This window comes from Cyanistes caeruleus, chromosome 31 (genome assembly GCF_971803275.1).
Source record: "Cyanistes caeruleus chromosome 31, bCyaCae1.hap1.1, whole genome shotgun sequence".
NCBI lineage: Eukaryota > Metazoa > Chordata > Aves > Passeriformes > Paridae > Cyanistes > Cyanistes caeruleus.
In genome coordinates, this window is record NC_141731.1 from 2,051,128 (window position 1) to 2,072,412 (window position 21,285).

A 21,285-nucleotide genomic window follows, 5' to 3' on the forward strand; every position below is an offset into this window, starting at 1 on the left:
TTGAGAAGATTTAGGGAATTTTGTGGGTTTTTTCTGGAATTTTGTGGAATGTTTCTGGAATTTTGTGGGATTTTGAGGAGACTTGACGGAATTTGTGGGATGTTTCTTAGATTGCGTGGAAACTTGTGGAGATTTTTGTGGGATATTCCTGGAGTTTTGTAAGCTTATGAGAAGATCTTGGGAATTTCGTGGGGTTTTTTCTGGAATTCTGTTCAATGTTTCTGAAATTTTGTGGGATTTTGAGGAGACTTGGAGAATTGTGTGGGATTTTTCTTAGATTGTGTGGAAATTTGTGGAGATTTTGTGGGATATTTCTGGAATTTGGTAGGCTTATGAGAAGATTTTGGGAATTTTGTGGATTTTTTTCTGGAATTTTTGAGGTGTTTCTGGAATTTGGTGGGATTTCTTTGGAATGTTGTGGAATTGTCTGAAATTTTGTGGGATTCTGAGGAGACTTGAAGAACTTTGAGTACATTTTTCTTAGATTGTGTGGAAATTAGTGGAGATTTTGTGGGATGTTTCTGGAATTTGGTAGGCTTATGAGAAGATTTTTGGAATTTGGTGGGATTTTTTTGGAATGTTTTGATAATTTTCTCGAATTTTGTGGGATTTTGAGGAGCCTTGAAGAATTGTGTGGGATTTTTCTTAGATTTTGTGGAAATTTGTGGAGATTTTTGTGGTGATTTTCTGGAATTTGGTGGGGTTTTCAGAAGATTTAGGGAATTTTGTTGGATTTTTTTGGAATGTTGTGGCAGTTTTCTTGGATTTTGTGGGATTTTGAGGAGCCTTGAAGAATTGTGTGGGATTTTTCTTAGATTTTGTGGAAATTTGTGGAGATTTTTGTGGTGATTTTCTGGAATTTGGTGGGGTTTTCAGAAGATTTAGGGAATTTTGTGGATTTTTTTGGAATGTTGTGGCAGTTTTCTTGGATTTTGTGGGATTTTGAGGAGCCTTGAAGAATTGTGCGGGATTTTTCTTAGATTTTGTGGAAATTTGTGGAGATTTTTGTGGTGATTTTCTGGAATTTGGTGGGGTTTTCAGAAGATTTAGGGAATTTTGTTGGATTTTTTTGGAATGTTGTGGCAGTTTTCTTGGATTTTGTGGGGTTTTGAGGAGCCTTGAAGAATTGTGTGGGATTTTTCTTAGATTGTGTGGAAATTTGAGGCGATTTTGTGGGATATTTGTGGAATGTGGTAGGCTTATGAGAAGATTTTGGGAATTTTGTGGATTTTTTTCTGGAATTTTGTGGGATGTTTCTGGAATTTGGTGGGATTTCTTTGGAATGTTTTGGAATTGCCTGGAATTTTGTGGGATTCTGAGGAGAGTTGAAGAATTTTGAGGGCCTTTTTCTTAGATTGCGTGGAAATTAGTGGAGATTTTGTAGGGTGTTTCTGGAATTTGGTGGGGTTTTCAGAAGTTTAAGGGAATTTTCTGGAATTTTCTTGTAACGTTGTGGTAATTTTCTTGAATTTTGTGGGATTTTGAGGAACCTTGAAGAATTGTGTGGGATTTTTCTTAGATTGTGTGGAAATTAGTGGAGATTTTGTGGGATGTTTCTGGAATTTGGTGGGCTTATGAGAAGATTTTGGGAAATTCGTGCGGGTTTTTTTGCAAGTTTGTGGGGTGTTTCTGGAATTTTGTGGGATTTTGAGGAGCCTTGAAGAATTGTGTGGGATTTTTCTTTGTGCGGCAATTTGTGGAGATTTTTGTGGGATATTTCTGGAATTTGGTAGGCTTTTGAGAAGATTTAGGGAATTTTGTGGGTTTTTTCTGGAATTTTGTGGAATGTTTCTGGAATTTTGTGGGATTTTGAGGAGACTTGACGGAATTTGTGGGATGTTTCTTAGATTGCGTGGAAACTTGTGGAGATTTTTGTGGGATATTCCTGGTGTTTTGTAAGCTTATGAGAAGATCTTGGGAATTTCGTGGGGTTTTTTCTGGAATTCTGTTCAATGTTTCTGAAATTTTGTGGGATTTTGAGGAGACTTGGAGAATTGTGTGGGATTTTTCTTAGATTGTGTGGAAATTTGTGGAGATTTTGTGGGATATTTCTGGAATTTGGTAGGCTTATGAGAAGATTTTGGGAATTTTGTGGATTTTTTTCTGGAATTTTTGAGGTGTTTCTGGAATTTGGTGGGATTTCTTTGGAATGTTGTGGAATTGTCTGAAATTTTGTGGGATTCTGAGGAGACTTGAAGAACTTTGAGTATATTTTTCCTAGATTGTGTGGAAATTAGTGGAGATTTTGTGGGATGTTTCTGGAATTTGGTAGGCTTATGAGAAGATTTTTGGAATTTGGTGGGATTTTTTTGGAATGTTTTGATAATTTTCTCGAATTTTGTGGGATTTTGAGGAGCCTTGAAGAATTGTGTGGGATTTTCCTTAGATTTTGTGGAAATTTGTGGAGATTTTTGTGGTGATTTTCTGGAATTTGGTGGGGTTTTCAGAAGATTTAGGGAATTTTGTTGGATTTTTTTGGAATGTTGTGGCAGTTTTCTTGGATTTTGTGGGATTTTGAGGAGCCTTGAAGAATTGTGTGGGATTTTTCTTAGATTTTGTGGAAATTTGTGGAGATTTTTGTGGTGATTTTCTGGAATTTGGTGGGCTTATGAGAAGATCTAGGTAATTTTGCTTTTCTTTCTGGAATTTTGTGGGATGTTTCTGGAATTTGGTGGGATTTCTTTGGAATGTTTTGGAATTGCCTGGAATTTTGTGGGATTCTGAGGAGAGTTGAAGAATTTTGAGGGCCTTTTTCTTAGATTGCGTGGAAATTAGTGGAGATTTTGTAGGGTGTTTCTGGAATTTGGTGGGGTTTTCAGAAGTTTAAGGGAATTTTCTGGAATTTTCTTGTAACGTTGTGGTAATTTTCTTGAATTTTGTGGGATTTTGAGGAACCTTGAAGAATTGTGTGGGATTTTTCTTAGATTGTGTGGAAATTAGTGGAGATTTTGTGGGATGTTTCTGGAATTTGGTGGGCTTATGAGAAGATTTTGGGAAATTCGTGCGGGTTTTTTTGCAAGTTTGTGGGGTGTTTCTGGAATTTTGTGGGATTTTGAGGAGCCTTGAAGAATTGTGTGGGATTTTTCTTTGTGCGGCAATTTGTGGAGATTTTTGTGGGATATTTCTGGAATTTGGTAGGCTTTTGAGAAGATTTAGGGAATTTTGTGGGTTTTTTCTGGAATTTTGTGGAATGTTTCTGGAATTTTGTGGGATTTTGAGGAGACTTGACGGAATTTGTGGGATGTTTCTTAGATTGCGTGGAAACTTGTGGAGATTTTTGTGGGATATTCCTGGAGTTTTGTAAGCTTATGAGAAGATCTTGGGAATTTCGTGGGGTTTTTTCTGGAATTCTGTTCAATGTTTCTGAAATTTTGTGGGATTTTGAGGAGACTTGGAGAATTGTGTGGGATTTTTCTTAGATTGTGTGGAAATTTGTGGAGATTTTGTGGGATATTTCTGGAATTTGGTAGGCTTATGAGAAGATTTTGGGAATTTTGTGGATTTTTTTCTGGAATTTTTGAGGTGTTTCTGGAATTTGGTGGGATTTCTTTGGAATGTTGTGGAATTGTCTGAAATTTTGTGGGATTCTGAGGAGACTTGAAGAACTTTGAGTACATTTTTCTTAGATTGTGTGGAAATTAGTGGAGATTTTGTGGGATGTTTCTGGAATTTGGTAGGCTTATGAGAAGATTTTTGGAATTTGGTGGGATTTTTTTGGAATGTTTTGATAATTTTCTTGAATTTTGTGGGATTTTGAGGAGCCTTGAAGAATTGTGTGGGATTTTTCTTAGATTTTGTGGAAATTTGTGGAGATTTTTGTGGTGATTTTCTGGAATTTGGTGGGGTTTTCAGAAGATTTAGGGAATTTTGTTGGATTTTTTTGGAATGTTGTGGCAGTTTTCTTGGATTTTGTGGGATTTTGAGGAGCCTTGAAGAATTGTGTGGGATTTTTCTTAGATTTTGTGGAAATTTGTGGAGATTTTTGTGGTGATTTTCTGGAATTTGGTGGGGTTTTCAGAAGATTTAGGGAATTTTGTTGGATTTTTTTGGAATGTTGTGGCAGTTTTCTTGGATTTTGTGGGATTTTGAGGAGCCTTGAAGAATTGTGCGGGATTTTTCTTAGATTTTGTGGAAATTTGTGGAGATTTTTGTGGTGATTTTCTGGAATTTGGTGGGGTTTTCAGAAGATTTAGGGAATTTTGTTGGATTTTTTTGGAATGTTGTGGCAGTTTTCTTGGATTTTGTGGGGTTTTGAGGAGCCTTGAAGAATTGTGTGGGATTTTTCTTAGATTGTGTGGAAATTTGAGGCGATTTTGTGGGATATTTGTGGAATGTGGTAGGCTTATGAGAAGATTTTGGGAATTTTGTGGATTTTTTTCTGGAATTTTGTGGGATGTTTCTGGAATTTGGTGGGATTTCTTTGGAATGTTTTGGAATTGCCTGGAATTTTGTGGGATTCTGAGGAGAGTTGAAGAATTTTGAGGGCCTTTTTCTTAGATTGCGTGGAAATTAGTGGAGATTTTGTAGGGTGTTTCTGGAATTTGGTGGGGTTTTCAGAAGTTTAAGGGAATTTTCTGGAATTTTCTTGTAACGTTGTGGTAATTTTCTTGAATTTTGTGGGATTTTGAGGAACCTTGAAGAATTGTGTGGGATTTTTCTTAGATTGTGTGGAAATTAGTGGAGATTTTGTGGGATGTTTCTGGAATTTGGTGGGCTTATGAGAAGATTTTGGGAAATTCGTGCGGGTTTTTTTGCAAGTTTGTGGGGTGTTTCTGGAATTTTGTGGGATTTTGAGGAGCCTTGAAGAATTGTGTGGGATTTTTCTTTGTGCGGCAATTTGTGGAGATTTTTGTGGGATATTTCTGGAATTTGGTAGGCTTTTGAGAAGATTTAGGGAATTTTGTGGGTTTTTTCTGGAATTTTGTGGAATGTTTCTGGAATTTTGTGGGATTTTGAGGAGACTTGACGGAATTTGTGGGATGTTTCTTAGATTGCGTGGAAACTTGTGGAGATTTTTGTGGGATATTCCTGGAGTTTTGTAAGCTTATGAGAAGATCTTGGGAATTTCGTGGGGTTTTTTCTGGAATTCTGTTCAATGTTTCTGAAATTTTGTGGGATTTTGAGGAGACTTGGAGAATTGTGTGGGATTTTTCTTAGATTGTGTGGAAATTTGTGGAGATTTTGTGGGATATTTCTGGAATTTGGTAGGCTTATGAGAAGATTTTGGGAATTTTGTGGATTTTTTTCTGGAATTTTTGAGGTGTTTCTGGAATTTGGTGGGATTTCTTTGGAATGTTGTGGAATTGTCTGAAATTTTGTGGGATTCTGAGGAGACTTGAAGAACTTTGAGTACATTTTTCTTAGATTGTGTGGAAATTAGTGGAGATTTTGTGGGATGTTTCTGGAATTTGGTAGGCTTATGAGAAGATTTTTGGAATTTGGTGGGATTTTTTTGGAATGTTTTGATAATTTTCTCGAATTTTGTGGGATTTTGAGGAGCCTTGAAGAATTGTGTGGGATTTTCCTTAGATTTTGTGGAAATTTGTGGAGATTTTTGTGGTGATTTTCTGGAATTTGGTGGGGTTTTCAGAAGATTTAGGGAATTTTGTTGGATTTTTTTGGAATGTTGTGGCAGTTTTCTTGGATTTTGTGGGATTTTGAGGAGCCTTGAAGAATTATGTGGGATTTTTCTTAGATTTTGTGGAAATTTGTGGAGATTTTTGTGGTGATTTTCTGGAATTTGGTGGGCTTATGAGAAGATCTAGGTAATTTTGCTTTTCTTTCTGGAATTTTGTGGGATGTTTCTGGAATTTGGTGGGATTTCTTTGGAATGTTTTGGAATTGCCTGGAATTTTGTGGGATTCTGAGGAGAGTTGAAGAATTTTGAGGGCCTTTTTCTTAGATTGCGTGGAAATTAGTGGAGATTTTGTAGGGTGTTTCTGGAATTTGGTGGGGTTTTCAGAAGTTTAAGGGAATTTTCTGGAATTTTCTTGTAAAGTTGTGGTAATTTTCTTGAATTTTGTGGGATTTTGAGGAACCTTGAAGAATTGTGTGGGATTTTTCTTAGATTGTGTGGAAATTAGTGGAGATTTTGTGGGATGTTTCTGGAATTTGGTGGGCTTATGAGAAGATTTTGGGAAATTCGTGCGGGTTTTTTTGCAAGTTTGTGGGGTGTTTCTGGAATTTTGTGGGATTTTGAGGAGCCTTGAAGAATTGTGTGGGATTTTTCTTTGTGCGGCAATTTGTGGAGATTTTTGTGGGATATTTCTGGAATTTGGTAGGCTTTTGAGAAGATTTAGGGAATTTTGTGGGTTTTTTCTGGAATTTTGTGGAATGTTTCTGGAATTTTGTGGGATTTTGAGGAGACTTGACGGAATTTGTGGGATGTTTCTTAGATTGCGTGGAAACTTGTGGAGATTTTTGTGGGATATTCCTGGAGTTTTGTAAGCTTATGAGAAGATCTTGGGAATTTCGTGGGGTTTTTTCTGGAATTCTGTTCAATGTTTCTGAAATTTTGTGGGATTTTGAGGAGACTTGGAGAATTGTGTGGGATTTTTCTTAGATTGTGTGGAAATTTGTGGAGATTTTGTGGGATATTTCTGGAATTTGGTAGGCTTATGAGAAGATTTTGGGAATTTTGTGGATTTTTTTCTGGAATTTTTGAGGTGTTTCTGGAATTTGGTGGGATTTCTTTGGAATGTTGTGGAATTGTCTGAAATTTTGTGGGATTCTGAGGAGACTTGAAGAACTTTGAGTACATTTTTCTTAGATTGTGTGGAAATTAGTGGAGATTTTGTGGGATGTTTCTGGAATTTGGTAGGCTTATGAGAAGATTTTTGGAATTTGGTGGGATTTTTTTGGAATGTTTTGATAATTTTCTTGAATTTTGTGGGATTTTGAGGAGCCTTGAAGAATTGTGTGGGATTTTTCTTAGATTTTGTGGAAATTTGTGGAGATTTTTGTGGTGATTTTCTGGAATTTGGTGGGGTTTTCAGAAGATTTAGGGAATTTTGTTGGATTTTTTTGGAATGTTGTGGCAGTTTTCTTGGATTTTGTGGGATTTTGAGGAGCCTTGAAGAATTGTGTGGGATTTTTCTTAGATTTTGTGGAAATTTGTGGAGATTTTTGTGGTGATTTTCTGGAATTTGGTGGGGTTTTCAGAAGATTTAGGGAATTTTGTTGGATTTTTTTGGAATGTTGTGGCAGTTTTCTTGGATTTTGTGGGATTTTGAGGAGCCTTGAAGAATTGTGTGGGATTTTTCTTAGATTGTGTGGAAATTTGAGGCGATTTTGTGGGATATTTGTGGAATGTGGTAGGCTTATGAGAAGATTTTGGGAATTTTGTGGATTTTTTTCTGGAATTTTGTGGGATGTTTCTGGAATTTGGTGGGATTTCTTTGGAATGTTTTGGAATTGCCTGGAATTTTGTGGGATTCTGAGGAGAGTTGAAGAATTTTGAGGGCCTTTTTCTTAGATTGCGTGGAAATTAGTGGAGATTTTGTAGGGTGTTTCTGGAATTTGGTGGGGTTTTCAGAAGTTTAAGGGAATTTTCTGGAATTTTCTTGTAACGTTGTGGTAATTTTCTTGAATTTTGTGGGATTTTGAGGAACCTTGAAGAATTGTGTGGGATTTTTCTTAGATTGTGTGGAAATTAGTGGAGATTTTGTGGGATGTTTCTGGAATTTGGTGGGCTTATGAGAAGATTTTGGGAAATTCGTGCGGGTTTTTTTGCAAGTTTGTGGGGTGTTTCTGGAATTTTGTGGGATTTTGAGGAGCCTTGAAGAATTGTGTGGGATTTTTCTTTGTGCGGCAATTTGTGGAGATTTTTGTGGGATATTTCTGGAATTTGGTAGGCTTTTGAGAAGATTTAGGGAATTTTGTGGGTTTTTTCTGGAATTTTGTGGAATGTTTCTGGAATTTTGTGGGATTTTGAGGAGACTTGACGGAATTTGTGGGATGTTTCTTAGATTGCGTGGAAACTTGTGGAGATTTTTGTGGGATATTCCTGGAGTTTTGTAAGCTTATGAGAAGATCTTGGGAATTTCGTGGGGTTTTTTCTGGAATTCTGTTCAATGTTTCTGAAATTTTGTGGGATTTTGAGGAGACTTGGAGAATTGTGTGGGATTTTTCTTAGATTGTGTGGAAATTTGTGGAGATTTTGTGGGATATTTCTGGAATTTGGTAGGCTTATGAGAAGATTTTGGGAATTTTGTGGATTTTTTTCTGGAATTTTTGAGGTGTTTCTGGAATTTGGTGGGATTTCTTTGGAATGTTGTGGAATTGTCTGAAATTTTGTGGGATTCTGAGGAGACTTGAAGAACTTTGAGTACATTTTTCTTAGATTGTGTGGAAATTAGTGGAGATTTTGTGGGATGTTTCTGGAATTTGGTAGGCTTATGAGAAGATTTTTGGAATTTGGTGGGATTTTTTTGGAATGTTTTGATAATTTTCTTGAATTTTGTGGGATTTTGAGGAGCCTTGAAGAATTGTGTGGGATTTTTCTTAGATTTTGTGGAAATTTGTGGAGATTTTTGTGGTGATTTTCTGGAATTTGGTGGGGTTTTCAGAAGATTTAGGGAATTTTGTTGGATTTTTTTGGAATGTTGTGGCAGTTTTCTTGGATTTTGTGGGATTTTGAGGAGCCTTGAAGAATTGTGTGGGATTTTTCTTAGATTGTGTGGAAATCTGAGGCGATTTTGTGGGATATTTGTGGAATTTCGTGGGCTTATGAGAAGATATTGTGGGTTTTGTGGATTTTTTTCTGGAATTTTGTGGGATGTTTCTGGAATTTGGTGGGATTTCTTTGGAATGTTTTGGAATTGCCTGGAATTTTGTGGGATTCTGAGGAGAGTTGAAGAATTTTGAGGGCCTTTTTCTTAGATTGTGTGGAAATTAGTGGAGATTTTGTGGGATGTTTCTGGAATTTGGTGGGCTTATGAGAAGATTTTGGGAAATTCGTGCGGGTTTTTTTGCAAGTTTGTGGGATGTTTCTGGAATTTGGTAGGCTTATGAGAAGATTTTTGGAATTTGGTGGGATTGTTTTGGAATGTTTTGATAATTTTCTCGAATTTTGTGGGATTTTGAGGAGCCTTGAAGAATTGTGTGGGATTTTTCTTAGATTTTGTGGAAATTTGTGGAGATTTTTGTGGTGATTTTCTGGAATTTGGTGGGGTTTTCAGAAGATTTAGGGAATTTTGTTGGATTATTTTTGAATGTTGTGGCAGTTTTCTTGGATTTTGTGGGATTTTGAGGAGCCTTGGAGAATTGTGTGGGATTTTTGTTAGAATGTGTGGAAACCTGTGGAGATTTTGTGGGATGTTTCTGGAATTTGGTGGGCTTATGAGAAGATCTGGGTAATTTTGCTTTTCTTTCTGGAATTTTGTGAGATGTTTCTGGAATTTGGTGGGATTTCTTTGGAATGTTGAGGAATTGTCTGGAATTTTGTGGGATTTTGAGGATACTTGAAGGAATTTGTGGGATGTTTCTGGAATTTTTAGGATTTTTTTTGAATGTTGTGGAGGTTCTGTGGAATTTTGTGGGATATTGAGGAGACTTGAAGAACTTGGAGGGATCTTTCTTAGGTTTAGTGGAAATTTGTAAAGATTGTGTGGGATGTATCTGGAAGTTGGTGGGCTTATGAGAAGATTTTGGGGACTTTGTGGGGTTTTTTTTTTTGTAAGTTTGTGAGGTGTTTCTGGAATTTGGTGGGATTGTTTTGGAATGTTGTGGTAATTTTCTGGAATTTTGTGGGATTTTGAGGAGCCTTGAAGAATTGTGTGGGATTTTCCTTAGATTGGACGGAAATTAGTGGAGATTTTTGTGGTGATTTTCTGGAATTTGGTGGGGTTTTCAGAAGATTTAGGGAATTTTGTTGGATTTTTTTGGAATGTTGTGGCAGTTTTCTTGGATTTTGTGGGATTTTGAGGAGCCTTGAAGAATTGTGTGGGATTTTTCTTAGATTGTGTGGAAATTTGAGGCGATTTTGTGGGATATTTGTGGAATTTGGTGGGCTTATGAGAAGATATTGTGGGTTTTGTGGATTTTTTTCTGGAATTTTGTGGGATGTTTCTGGAATTTAGTGGGATTTCTTTGGAATGTTTTGGAATTGCCTGGAATTTTGTGGGATTCTGAGGAGAGTTGAAGAATTTTGAGGGCCTTTTTCTTAGATTGCGTGGAAATTAGTGGAGATTTTGTGGGATGTTTCTGGAATTTGGTAGGCTTATGAGAAGATTTTTGGAATTTGGTGGGATTTTTTTGGAATGTTTTGATAATTTTCTCGAATTTTGTGGGATTTTGAGGAGCCTTGAAGAATTGTGTGGGATTTTCCTTAGATTTTGTGGAAATTTGTGGAGATTTTTGTGGTGATTTTCTGGAATTTGGTGGGGTTTTCAGAAGATTTAGGGAATTTTGTTGGATTTTTTTGGAATGTTGTGGCAGTTTTCTTGGATTTTGTGGGATTTTGAGGAGCCTTGAAGAATTATGTGGGATTTTTCTTAGATTTTGTGGAAATTTGTGGAGATTTTTGTGGTGATTTTCTGGAATTTGGTGGGCTTATGAGAAGATTTTGGTAATTTTGCTTTTCTTTCTGGAATTTTGTGGGATGTTTCTGGAATTTGGTGGGATTTCTTTGGAATGTTTTGGAATTGCCTGGAATTTTGTGGGATTCTGAGGAGAGTTGAAGAATTTTGAGGGCCTTTTTCTTGGATTGCGTGGAAATTAGTGGAGATTTTGTAGGGTGTTTCTGGAATTTGGTGGGGTTTTCAGAAGTTTAAGGGAATTTTCTGGAATTTTCTTGTAAAGTTGTGGTAATTTTCTTGAATTTTGTGGGATTTTGAGGAACCTTGAAGAATTGTGTGGGATTTTTCTTAGATTGTGTGGAAATTAGTGGAGATTTTGTGGGATGTTTCTGGAATTTGGTGGGCTTATGAGAAGATTTTGGGAAATTCGTGCGGGTTTTTTTGCAAGTTTGTGGGGTGTTTCTGGAATTTTGTGGGATTTTGAGGAGCCTTGAAGAATTGTGTGGGATTTTTCTTTGTGCGGAAATTTGTGGAGATTTTTGTGGGATATTTCTGGAATTTGGTAGGCTTTTGAGAAGATTTAGGGAATTTTGTGGGTTTTTTCTGGAATTTTGTGGAATGTTTCTGGAATTTTGTGGGATTTTGAGGAGACTTGACGGAATTTGTGGGATGTTTCTTAGATTGCGTGGAAACTTGTGGAGATTTTTGTGGGATATTCCTGGAGTTTTGTACGCTTATGAGAAGATCTTGGGAATTTCGTGGGGTTTTTTCTGGAATTTTGTTCAATGTTTCTGAAATTTTGTGGGATTTTGAGGAGACTTGGAGAATTGTGTGGGATTTTTCTTAGATTGTGTGGAAATTTGTGGAGATTTTGTGGGATATTTCTGGAATTTGGTAGGCTTATGAGAAGATTTTGGGAATTTTGTGGATTTTTTTCTGGAATTTTTGAGGTGTTTCTGGAATTTGGTGGGATTTCTTTGGAATGTTGTGGAATTGTCTGAAATTTTGTGGGATTCTGAGGAGACTTGAAGAACTTTGAGTACATTTTTCTTAGATTGTGTGGAAATTAGTGGAGATTTTGTGGGATGTTTCTGGAATTTGGTAGGCTTATGAGAAGATTTTTGGAATTTGGTGGGATTTTTTTGGAATGTTTTGATAATTTTCTTGAATTTTGTGGGATTTTGAGGAGCCTTGAAGAATTGTGTGGGATTTTTCTTAGATTTTGTGGAAATTTGTGGAGATTTTTGTGGTGATTTTCTGGAATTTGGTGGGGTTTTCAGAAGATTTAGGGAATTTTGTTGGATTTTTTTGGAATGTTGTGGCAGTTTTCTTGGATTTTGTGGGATTTTGAGGAGCCTTGAAGAATTGTCTGGGATTTTTCTTAGATTGTGTGGAAATCTGAGGCGATTTTGTGGGATATTTGTGGAATTTGGTGGGCTTATGAGAAGATATTGTGGGTTTTGTAGATTTTTTTCTGGAATTTTGTGGGATGTTTCTGGAATTTGGTGGGATTTCTTTGGAATGTTTTGGAATTGCCTGGAATTTTGTGGGATTCTGAGGAGAGTTGAAGAATTTTGAGTGCCTTTTTCTTAGATTGTGTGGAAATTAGTGGAGATTTTGTGGGATGTTTCTGGAATTTGGTGGGCTTATGAGAAGATTTTGGGAAATTCGTACGGGTTTTTTTGCAAGTTTGTGGGATGTTTCTGGAATTTGGTAGGCTTATGAGAAGATTTTTGGAATTTGGTGGGATTGTTTTGGAATGTTTTGATAATTTTCTCGAATTTTGTGGGATTTTGAGGAGCCTTGAAGAATTGTGTGGGATTTTTCTTAGATTTTGTGGAAATTTGTGGAGATTTTTGTGGTGATTTTCTGGAATTTGGTGGGGTTTTCAGAAGATTTAGGAAATTTTGTTGGATTTTTTTGGAATGTTGTGGCAGTTTTCTTGGATTTTGTGGGATTTTGAGGAGCCTTGGAGAATTGTGTGGGATTTTTGTTAGAATGTGTGGAAACCTGTGGAGATTTTGTGGGATGTTTCTGGAATTTGGTGGGATTCTGAGGAGAGTTGAAGAATTTTGAGGGCCTTTTTCTTAGATTGTGTGGAAATTAGTGGAGATTTTGTGGGATGTTTCTGGAATTTGGTGGGCTTATGAGAAGATTTTGGGAAATTCGTGCGGGTTTTTTTGCAAGTTTGTGGGATGTTTCTGGAATTTGGTAGGCTTATGAGAAGATTTTTGGAATTTGGTGGGATTGTTTTGGAATGTTTTGATAATTTTCTCGAATTTTGTGGGATTTTGAGGAGCCTTGAAGAATTGTGTGGGATTTTTCTTAGATTTTGTGGAAATTTGTGGAGATTTTTGTGGTGATTTTCTGGAATTTGGTGGGGTTTTCAGAAGATTTAGGGAATTTTGTTGGATTTTTTTGGAATGTTGTGGCAGTTTTCTTGGATTTTGTGGGATTTTGAGGAGCCTTGGAGAATTGTGTGGGATTTTTGTTAGAATGTGTGGAAACCTGTGGAGATTTTGTGGGATGTTTCTGGAATTTGGTGGGCTTATGAGAAGATCTGGGTAATTTTGCTTTTCTTTCTGGAATTTTGTGAGATGTTTCTGGAATTTGGTGGGATTTCTTTGGAATGTTGAGGAATTGTCTGGAATTTTGTGGGATTTTGAGGATACTTGAAGGAATTTGTGGGATGTTTCTGGAATTTTTAGGATTTTTTTTGAATGTTGTGGAGGTTCTGTGGAATTTTGTGGGATATTGAGGAGACTTGAAGAACTTGGAGGGATCTTTCTTAGGTTTAGTGGAAATTTGTAAAGATTGTGTGGGATGTATCTGGAAGTTGGTGGGCTTATGAGAAGATTTTGGGGACTTCGTGGGTTTTTTTTTTTTGTAAGTTTGTGAGGTGTTTCTGGAATTTGGTGGGATTGTTTTGGAATGTTGTGGTAATTTTCTGGAATTTTGTGGGATTTTGAGGAGCCTTGAAGAATTGTGTGGGATTTTCCTTAGATTGTACGGAAATTAGTGGAGATTTTTGTGGTGATTTTCTGGAATTTGGTGGGGTTTTCAGAAGATTTAGGGAATTTTGTTGGATTTTTTTGGAATGTTGTGGCAGTTTTCTTGGATTTTGTGGGATTTTGAGGAGCCTTGAAGAATTGTGTGGGATTTTTCTTAGATTGTGTGGAAATTTGAGGCGATTTTGTGGGATATTTGTGGAATTTGGTAGGCTTATGAGAAGATTTTGGGAATTTTGTGGATTTTTTTCTGGAATTTTTGAGGTGTTTCTGGAATTTGGTGGGATTTCTTTGGAATGTTGTGGAATTGTCTGAAATTTTGTGGGATTCTGAGGAGACTTGAAGAACTTTGAGTACATTTTTCTTAGATTGTGTGGAAATTAGTGGAGATTTTGTGGGATGTTTCTGGAATTTGGTAGGCTTATGAGAAGATTTTTGGAATTTGGTGGGATTTTTTTGGAATGTTTTGATAATTTTCTCGAATTTTGTGGGATTTTGAGGAGCCTTGAAGAATTGTGTGGGATTTTCCTTAGATTGTACGGAAATTTGTGGAGATTTTTGTGGTGATTTTCTGGAATTTGGTAGGGTTTTCAGAAGATTTAGGGAATTTTGTTGGATTTTTTTGGAATGTTGTGGCAGTTTTCTTGGATTTTGTGGGATTTTGAGGAGCCTTGAAGAATTATGTGGGATTTTTCTTAGATTTTGTGGAAATTTGTGGAGATTTTTGTGGTGATTTTCTGGAATTTGGTGGGCTTATGAGAAGATCTGGGTAATTTTGCTTTTCTTTCTGGAATTTTGTGGGATGTTTCTGGAATTTGGTGGGATTTCTTTGGAATGTTTTGGAATTGCCTGGAATTTTGTGGGATTCTGAGGAGAGTTGAAGAATTTTGAGGGCCTTTTTCTTAGATTGCGTGGAAATTAGTGGAGATTTTGTAGGGTGTTTCTGGAATTTGGTGGGGTTTTCAGAAGTTTAAGGGAATTTTCTGGAATTTTCTTGTAAAGTTGTGGTAATTTTCTTGAATTTTGTGGGATTTTGAGGAACCTTGAAGAATTGTGTGGGATTTTTCTTAGATTGTGTGGAAATTAGTGGAGATTTTGTGGGATGTTTCTGGAATTTGGTGGGCTTATGAGAAGATTTTGGGAAATTCGTGCGGGTTTTTTTGCAAGTTTGTGGGGTGTTTCTGGAATTTTGTGGGATTTTGAGGAGCCTTGAAGAATTGTGTGGGATTTTTCTTTGTGCGGAAATTTGTGGAGATTTTTGTGGGATATTTCTGGAATTTGGTAGGCTTTTGAGAAGATTTAGGGAATTTTGTGGGTTTTTTCTGGAATTTTGTGGAATGTTTCTGGAATTTTGTGGGATTTTGAGGAGACTTGACGGAATTTGTGGGATGTTTCTTAGATTGCGTGGAAACTTGTGGAGATTTTTGTGGGATATTCCTGGAGTTTTGTACGCTTATGAGAAGATCTTGGGAATTTCGTGGGGTTTTTTCTGGAATTTTGTTCAATGTTTCTGAAATTTTGTGGGATTTTGAGGAGACTTGGAGAATTGTGTGGGATTTTTCTTAGATTGTGTGGAAATTTGTGGAGATTTTGTGGGATATTTCTGGAATTTGGTAGGCTTATGAGAAGATTTTGGGAATTTTGTGGATTTTTTTCTGGAATTTTTGAGGTGTTTCTGGAATTTGGTGGGATTTCTTTGGAATGTTGTGGAATTGTCTGAAATTTTGTGGGATTCTGAGGAGACTTGAAGAACTTTGAGTACATTTTTCTTAGATTGTGTGGAAATTAGTGGAGATTTTGTGGGATGTTTCTGGAATTTGGTAGGCTTATGAGAAGATTTTTGGAATTTGGTGGGATTTTTTTGGAATGTTTTGATAATTTTCTTGAATTTTGTGGGATTTTGAGGAGCCTTGAAGAATTGTGTGGGATTTTTCTTAGATTTTGTGGAAATTTGTGGAGATTTTTGTGGTGATTTTCTGGAATTTGGTGGGGTTTTCAGAAGATTTAGGGAATTTTGTTGGATTTTTTTGGAATGTTGTGGCAGTTTTCTTGGATTTTGTGGGATTTTGAGGAGCCTTGAAGAATTGTGTGGGATTTTTCTTAGATTGTGTGGAAATCTGAGGCGATTTTGTGGGATATTTGTGGAATTTGGTGGGCTTATGAGAAGATATTGTGGGTTTTGTGGATTTTTTTCTGGAATTTTGTGGGATGTTTCTGGAATTTGGTGGGATTTCTTTGGAATGTTTTGGAATTGCCTGGAATTTTGTGGGATTCTGAGGAGAGTTGAAGAATTTTGAGGGCCTTTTTCTTAGATTGTGTGGAAATTAGTGGAGATTTTGTGGGATGTTTCTGGAATTTGGTGGGCTTATGAGAAGATTTTGGGAAATTCGTGCGGGTTTTTTTGCAAGTTTGTGGGATGTTTCTGGAATTTGGTGGGCTTATGAGAAGATTTTTGGAATTTGGTGGGATTTTTTTGGAATGTTTTGATAATTTTCTCGAATTTTGTGGGATTTTGAGGAGCCTTGAAGAATTGTGTGGGATTTTTCTTAGATTTTGTGGAAATTTGTGGAGATTTTTGTGGTGATTTTCTGGAATTTGGTGGGGTTTTCAGAAGATTTAGGGAATTTTGTTGGATTTTTTTGGAATGTTGTGGCAGTTTTCTTGGATTTTGTGGGATTTTGAGGAGCCTTGGAGAATTGTGTGGGATTTTTGTTAGAATGTGTGGAAACCTGTGGAGATTTTGTGGGATGTTTCTGGAATTTGGTGGGCTTATGAGAAGATCTGGGTAATTTTGCTTTTCTTTCTGGAATTTTGTGAGATGTTTCTGGAATTTGGTGGGATTTCTTTGGAATGTTGAGGAATTGTCTGGAATTTTGTGGGATTTTGAGGATACTTGAAGGAATTTGTGGGATGTTTCTGGAATTTTTAGGATTTTTTTTGAATGTTGTGGAGGTTCTGTGGAATTTTGTGGGATATTGAGGAGACTTGAAGAACTTGGAGGGATCTTTCTTAGGTTTAGTGGAAATTTGTAAAGATTGTGTGGGATGTATCTGGAAGTTGGTGGGCTTATGAGAAGATTTTGGGGACTTCGTGGGGTTTTTTTTTTTGTAAGTTTGTGAGGTGTTTCTGGAATTTGGTGGGATTGTTTTGGAATGTTGTGGTAATTTTCTGGAATTTTGTGGGATTTTGAGGAGCCTTGAAGAATTGTGTGGGATTTTCCTTAGATTGTACGGAAATTAGTGGAGATTTTTGTGGTGATTTTCTGGAATTTGGTGGGGTTTTCAGAAGATTTAGGGAATTTTGTTGGATTTTTTTGGAATGTTGTGGCAGTTTTCTTGGATTTTGTGGGATTTTGAGGAGCCTTGAAGAATTGTGTGGGATTTTTCTTAGATTGTGTGGAAATTTGAGGCGATTTTGTGGGATATTTGTGGAATTTGGTGGGCTTATGAGAAGATATTGTGGGTTTTGTGGATTTTTTTCTGGAATTTTGTGGGATGTTTCTGGAATTTAGTGGGATTTCTTTGGAATGTTTTGGAATTGCCTGGAATTTTGTGGGATTCTGAGGAGAGTTGAAGAATTTTGAGGGCCTTTTTCTTAGATTGCGTGGAAATTAGTGGAGATTTTGTAGGGTGTTTCTGGAATTTGGTGGAGTTTTCAGAAGTTTTAGGGAATTTTCTGGAATTTTCTTGTAAAGTTGTGGTAATTTTCTTGAATTTTGTGGGATTTTGAGGAACCTTGAAGAATTGTGTGGGATTTTTCTTAGATTGTGTGGAAATTAGTGGAGATTTTGTGGGATGTTTCTGGAATTTGGTGGGCTTATGAGAAGATTTTTGGAAATTCGTGCGGGTTTTTTTGCAAGTTTGTGGGGTGTTTCTGGAATTTTGTGGGATTTTGAGGAGCCTTGAAGAATTGTGTGGGATTTTTCTTTGTGCGGCAATTTGTGGAGATTTTTGTGGGATATTTCTGGAATTTGGTAGGCTTTTGAGAAGATTTAGGGAATTTTGTGTGTTTTTTCTGGACTTTTGTGAGGTGTTTCTGGAATTTTGTGGGATTTTGAGGAGACTTGACGGAATTTGTGGGATGTTTCTTAGATTGCGTGGAAATTTGTGGAGATTTTTGTGGTGATTTTCTGGAATTTGGTGGGGTTTTCAGAAGATTTAGGGAATTTTGTTGGATTGTTTTGGAATGTTGTGGCAGTTTTCTTGGATTTTGTGGGATTTTGAGGAGCCTTGGAGAATTGTGTGGGATTTTTGTTAGAATGTGTGGAAACCTGTGGAGATTTTGTGGGATATTTGTGGAATTTGGTAGGCTTATGAGAAGATTTTGGGAATTTTGTGGATTTTTTTCTGGAATTTTTGAGGTGTTTCTGGAATTTGGTGGGATTTCTTTGGAATGTTGTGGAATTGTCTGAAATTTTGTGGGATTCTGAGGAGACTTGAAGAACTTTGAGTACATTTTTCTTAGATTGTGTGGAAATTAGTGGAGATTTTGTGGGATGTTTCTGGAATTTGGTGGGCTTATGAGAAGATTTTGGGAATTTTGTGGATTTTTTTCTGGAATTTTGTGAGGTTTTTCTCGAATTTTGTGGGATTTTGAGGAGTCTTGAAGAGTTTTGAAGGGTTTTTCTTAGATTGTGTGGAAATTTTTGGAGATTATGTGCGATGCTTCTGTAATTTGGTAGGGTTTTGAGAAGATTTAGGGAATTTTGTGGGTGTTTTCTGCCATTTTTTGTCATTTTTTCTAGAATTTGGAGGGATGTTTCTGAAATTTTGTGATGTTTTTATGTAATTTGGGTGATTCTCCTGGTTTAGGGTAAATTTGGGAGAAAACCTCCAGTGGGTTCCCCCCGGGAAGCAAACCCACGTGGCCCCTTTCTCCCACCCCCCATCCAGTTCGGGATGAGATTTCTCTGAGAGAAGTGGAAAAAACCTGTTTATTTCCCAGGCACAGCACTACCCAGCACAAAAATGAACGATATCAAATTACAAAACCTCTCGCCCTTCAGCAGAGATGAGGAACTTCAGAGGGTCTCTTTCCTGGGGGTGTTGGCTCTGTTATCAGTCCCTCTGGCGCTGGAAAATGCCGCTGCCCAGGCCGGGCTCCCGGTAGTCCAGGGGTGCTCCCGGTGCTCCCCCGAGTCCCCAGTCCAGAGCAGCTTCGATTCGTTTCAGGAAAAGGGAAAGAAAACAGGCCAGGAAGACCTCTCTGCTCCGGCTAGCTGGAAAGCCAAGGCGATCTGTGTCTTGTTGTCTGTCTGTGCTGTAGTCAAAACTCCCGATGCGGGGGGAGCAAGTGCAGTCTGATAACAGACTTGGTGCTTCTTTTCCACTCACTTTTACTCTCAGATGGAATTTTAAGAATACAGAACCTGTGTCGGGGTTAGGTGGACGAATGGGGATACAATTTAACATCATAATCAACCCAGGACACACGCCCACTGTGCTTTCCAGCTGCTTTGCTCCAGCTCCCCCCAAATCACCACGAATTCCACTGAACTGAAACAAATCCAAATCCTCGTGGGTCGGGACAAGGGCAGGGAGAGGTCACTCAGGGATCACCATCAGGGCCACAACAGCCCGACACGGGGAAATGAACTGAACTTAGGATTGAGCAAATCAGACCAGGAGAATGAGGATCAAAATCAATCTTGAGAAACACCTCCTCCGGCTCCTGAACTTTTCTGTCCGGGCCGCTGCTCGCGGGGCACAGAGAGGGGCCCGGCCGTGTCCCTCCAAACCTCCCTGGGAATCACCCCAGAGCCTTCAGCCTTCCGTGTGCCCATCCCCGGGGCCCCTTGTCCCTCCCAATGGCTCCCGTGGCTCTCCCAGTCCATCCCAGCCTCTCCCAGTCCATCCCAGCCTCTCCCAGTCCATCCCAGTCACTCCCAGTGACCCCGCCTGTCCATCTCGCCCCTCCGTGCATCTCTCGCCCCTCAGCCAATCAGCGCGCGTCTCTCTGATGACTCATCAGTTGCCGGGCAGATCCACAGAGCCGAGAGCCCCGCGCTGGACTCGGCCTCCCAGTGCCGCGCACTTCATTCCCAGTCCCGCCCAGTGCCACCACAGTCCCTCCCAGTGCCACCACAGTCCCTCCCAGTGCCACCACAGTCCCGCCCAGTGCCACCACAGTCCCTCCCAGTGCCACCACAGTCCCTCCCAGTGCCACCACAGTCCCGCCCAGTGCCACCACAGTCCCTCCCAGTGCCACCACCGTCCCTCCCAGTGCCATCACAGTCCTGCCCACTCCTTTTTAGCCATTCCCAGTCTATTCCTAATTCATTCTCACTTCACTCCCAGACCTCCACGCTCTCTTCCAGTGTCCCAGTATCCACTCTCATCTCTTTCAGTGCCATCCCAGTCCCTGCCAGTCCATTCCCAGTCCCTCTCAATGCCACACAACTCGTGTCCCATCTCTCCCAGTGCCCATCCCAGCGTGTCCATCTCGCTGGTGCCCTCCAGCTCCCAGCCCGGCCCCGGCCGCCTGCTCTGCTCCCTGATGGATTTCTCCCCTGCCCACATCCAGCTGAGCTGCTCCCAGGGCCAGCAGCAGCTCTCGGGCCACGTGCTGGCCACTGCCGTGCTCCCCAGCGGGGACTGGAGCCAGCAGCTCCTGGTGCTGCTGGAAACCGCCCCCGGCAATGCGGGCTCAGCTCCAGCTGCCAGGTGCAGCACGGCAGCCTGGAGCACCCCCTGAGCCGGCACTGGGGCACGGCCCGGCCCCCACAGCGCCGGGGGCAGCGGGGGAGGCACTGGGGGGGCCCAGAGGGGGATTGGGCTGTGCTGGGAGGAACTGGGAGGGAGTTTGAGACAGACTGGTTTAAACTGGGGAAGGGATTGAGGTGCTTAGGATGGCTGGGAAGGGGATTAAAGGATGTTGGGGAGGGTGGGATGGGGTTCTGGGGGTCCTGGTGGACCCTGGGAGGGAGTTTGGGGGTGCTGGGTGTCACTGGGAAGGATTTGAGTGAGCCTGGAGGAGCTGGAAGGAGATTGGGCATTGGAAAGCAGGGATTGGGATGAGGTTGGTTGTGCTGGAAGAGACTGGGAGGAGTCTTGATGAGTCCTGGTGGGGCTGGAAAGGGACTGGGAGAGGGTCTGAAGGTCCTGAGGCAGTGGGGGGAAATTGGGAGGGGGCTGTGGGATCCTGAGGGGAACAGGAGGGGCTCTGGTGGGTCCTGGGGAGGCTGGGAAGAGACTGGCAGTGATTTACCAAAATAGCAATATTGATCCAGTATCAACATCAATCTGTTAATGGACAAAAAACCTCTCCAACAGTTTAAAGTTACACAGTGGATGTTTAATCACAGCACTGGGCGAGTGCGGGAGTCACCCCTTAATACGCACTGCAAGTTGACAAAAGATTCCAGTGTGAATTTATTTACAAAAGTCTTGAATATCCAAAATACTAATACATATTAATACTAATGCATATGCATAATGCTAACACTTTCCGTTCCCCACTTTGGATTAAAATGTACGGTAATCAGTTTAAAAAGTCATTACACCTGCATGGTTGGCTCCCCAATTTGAGGAGGGGGTCGTTTTGGTGTGGAGGGGTCATCAGGAGATGAAGGAAAACCGCTCTTCCTCACTCTCACCTTTCTACCTTTACAATGGTTGACATTAAAAAATGACATGTGGTACAACTCCAGTTTCCTCCCTTGTGACTTTGAAATGGGTTTCCAGATGCAAGGTCTGTGATCTTCCTGAACCCGTTTATCAGTTTCTCTTTTCTCATTATAAGCACAGCTGAACAAACATACA

The 21,285-nt window shown here is 39.3% G+C and overlaps 1 protein-coding gene across 1 annotated transcript in view; it reads right to left on the reverse strand.

Annotated features, from left to right (window-relative positions):
• LOC147648689 (serine/threonine-protein kinase PAK 3-like) overlaps positions 1-21,285 on the reverse strand; it is a 356,261-nt gene that overhangs the window by 93,432 nt on the left and 241,544 nt on the right. The gene's annotated exons all lie outside the window — the stretch shown is intronic.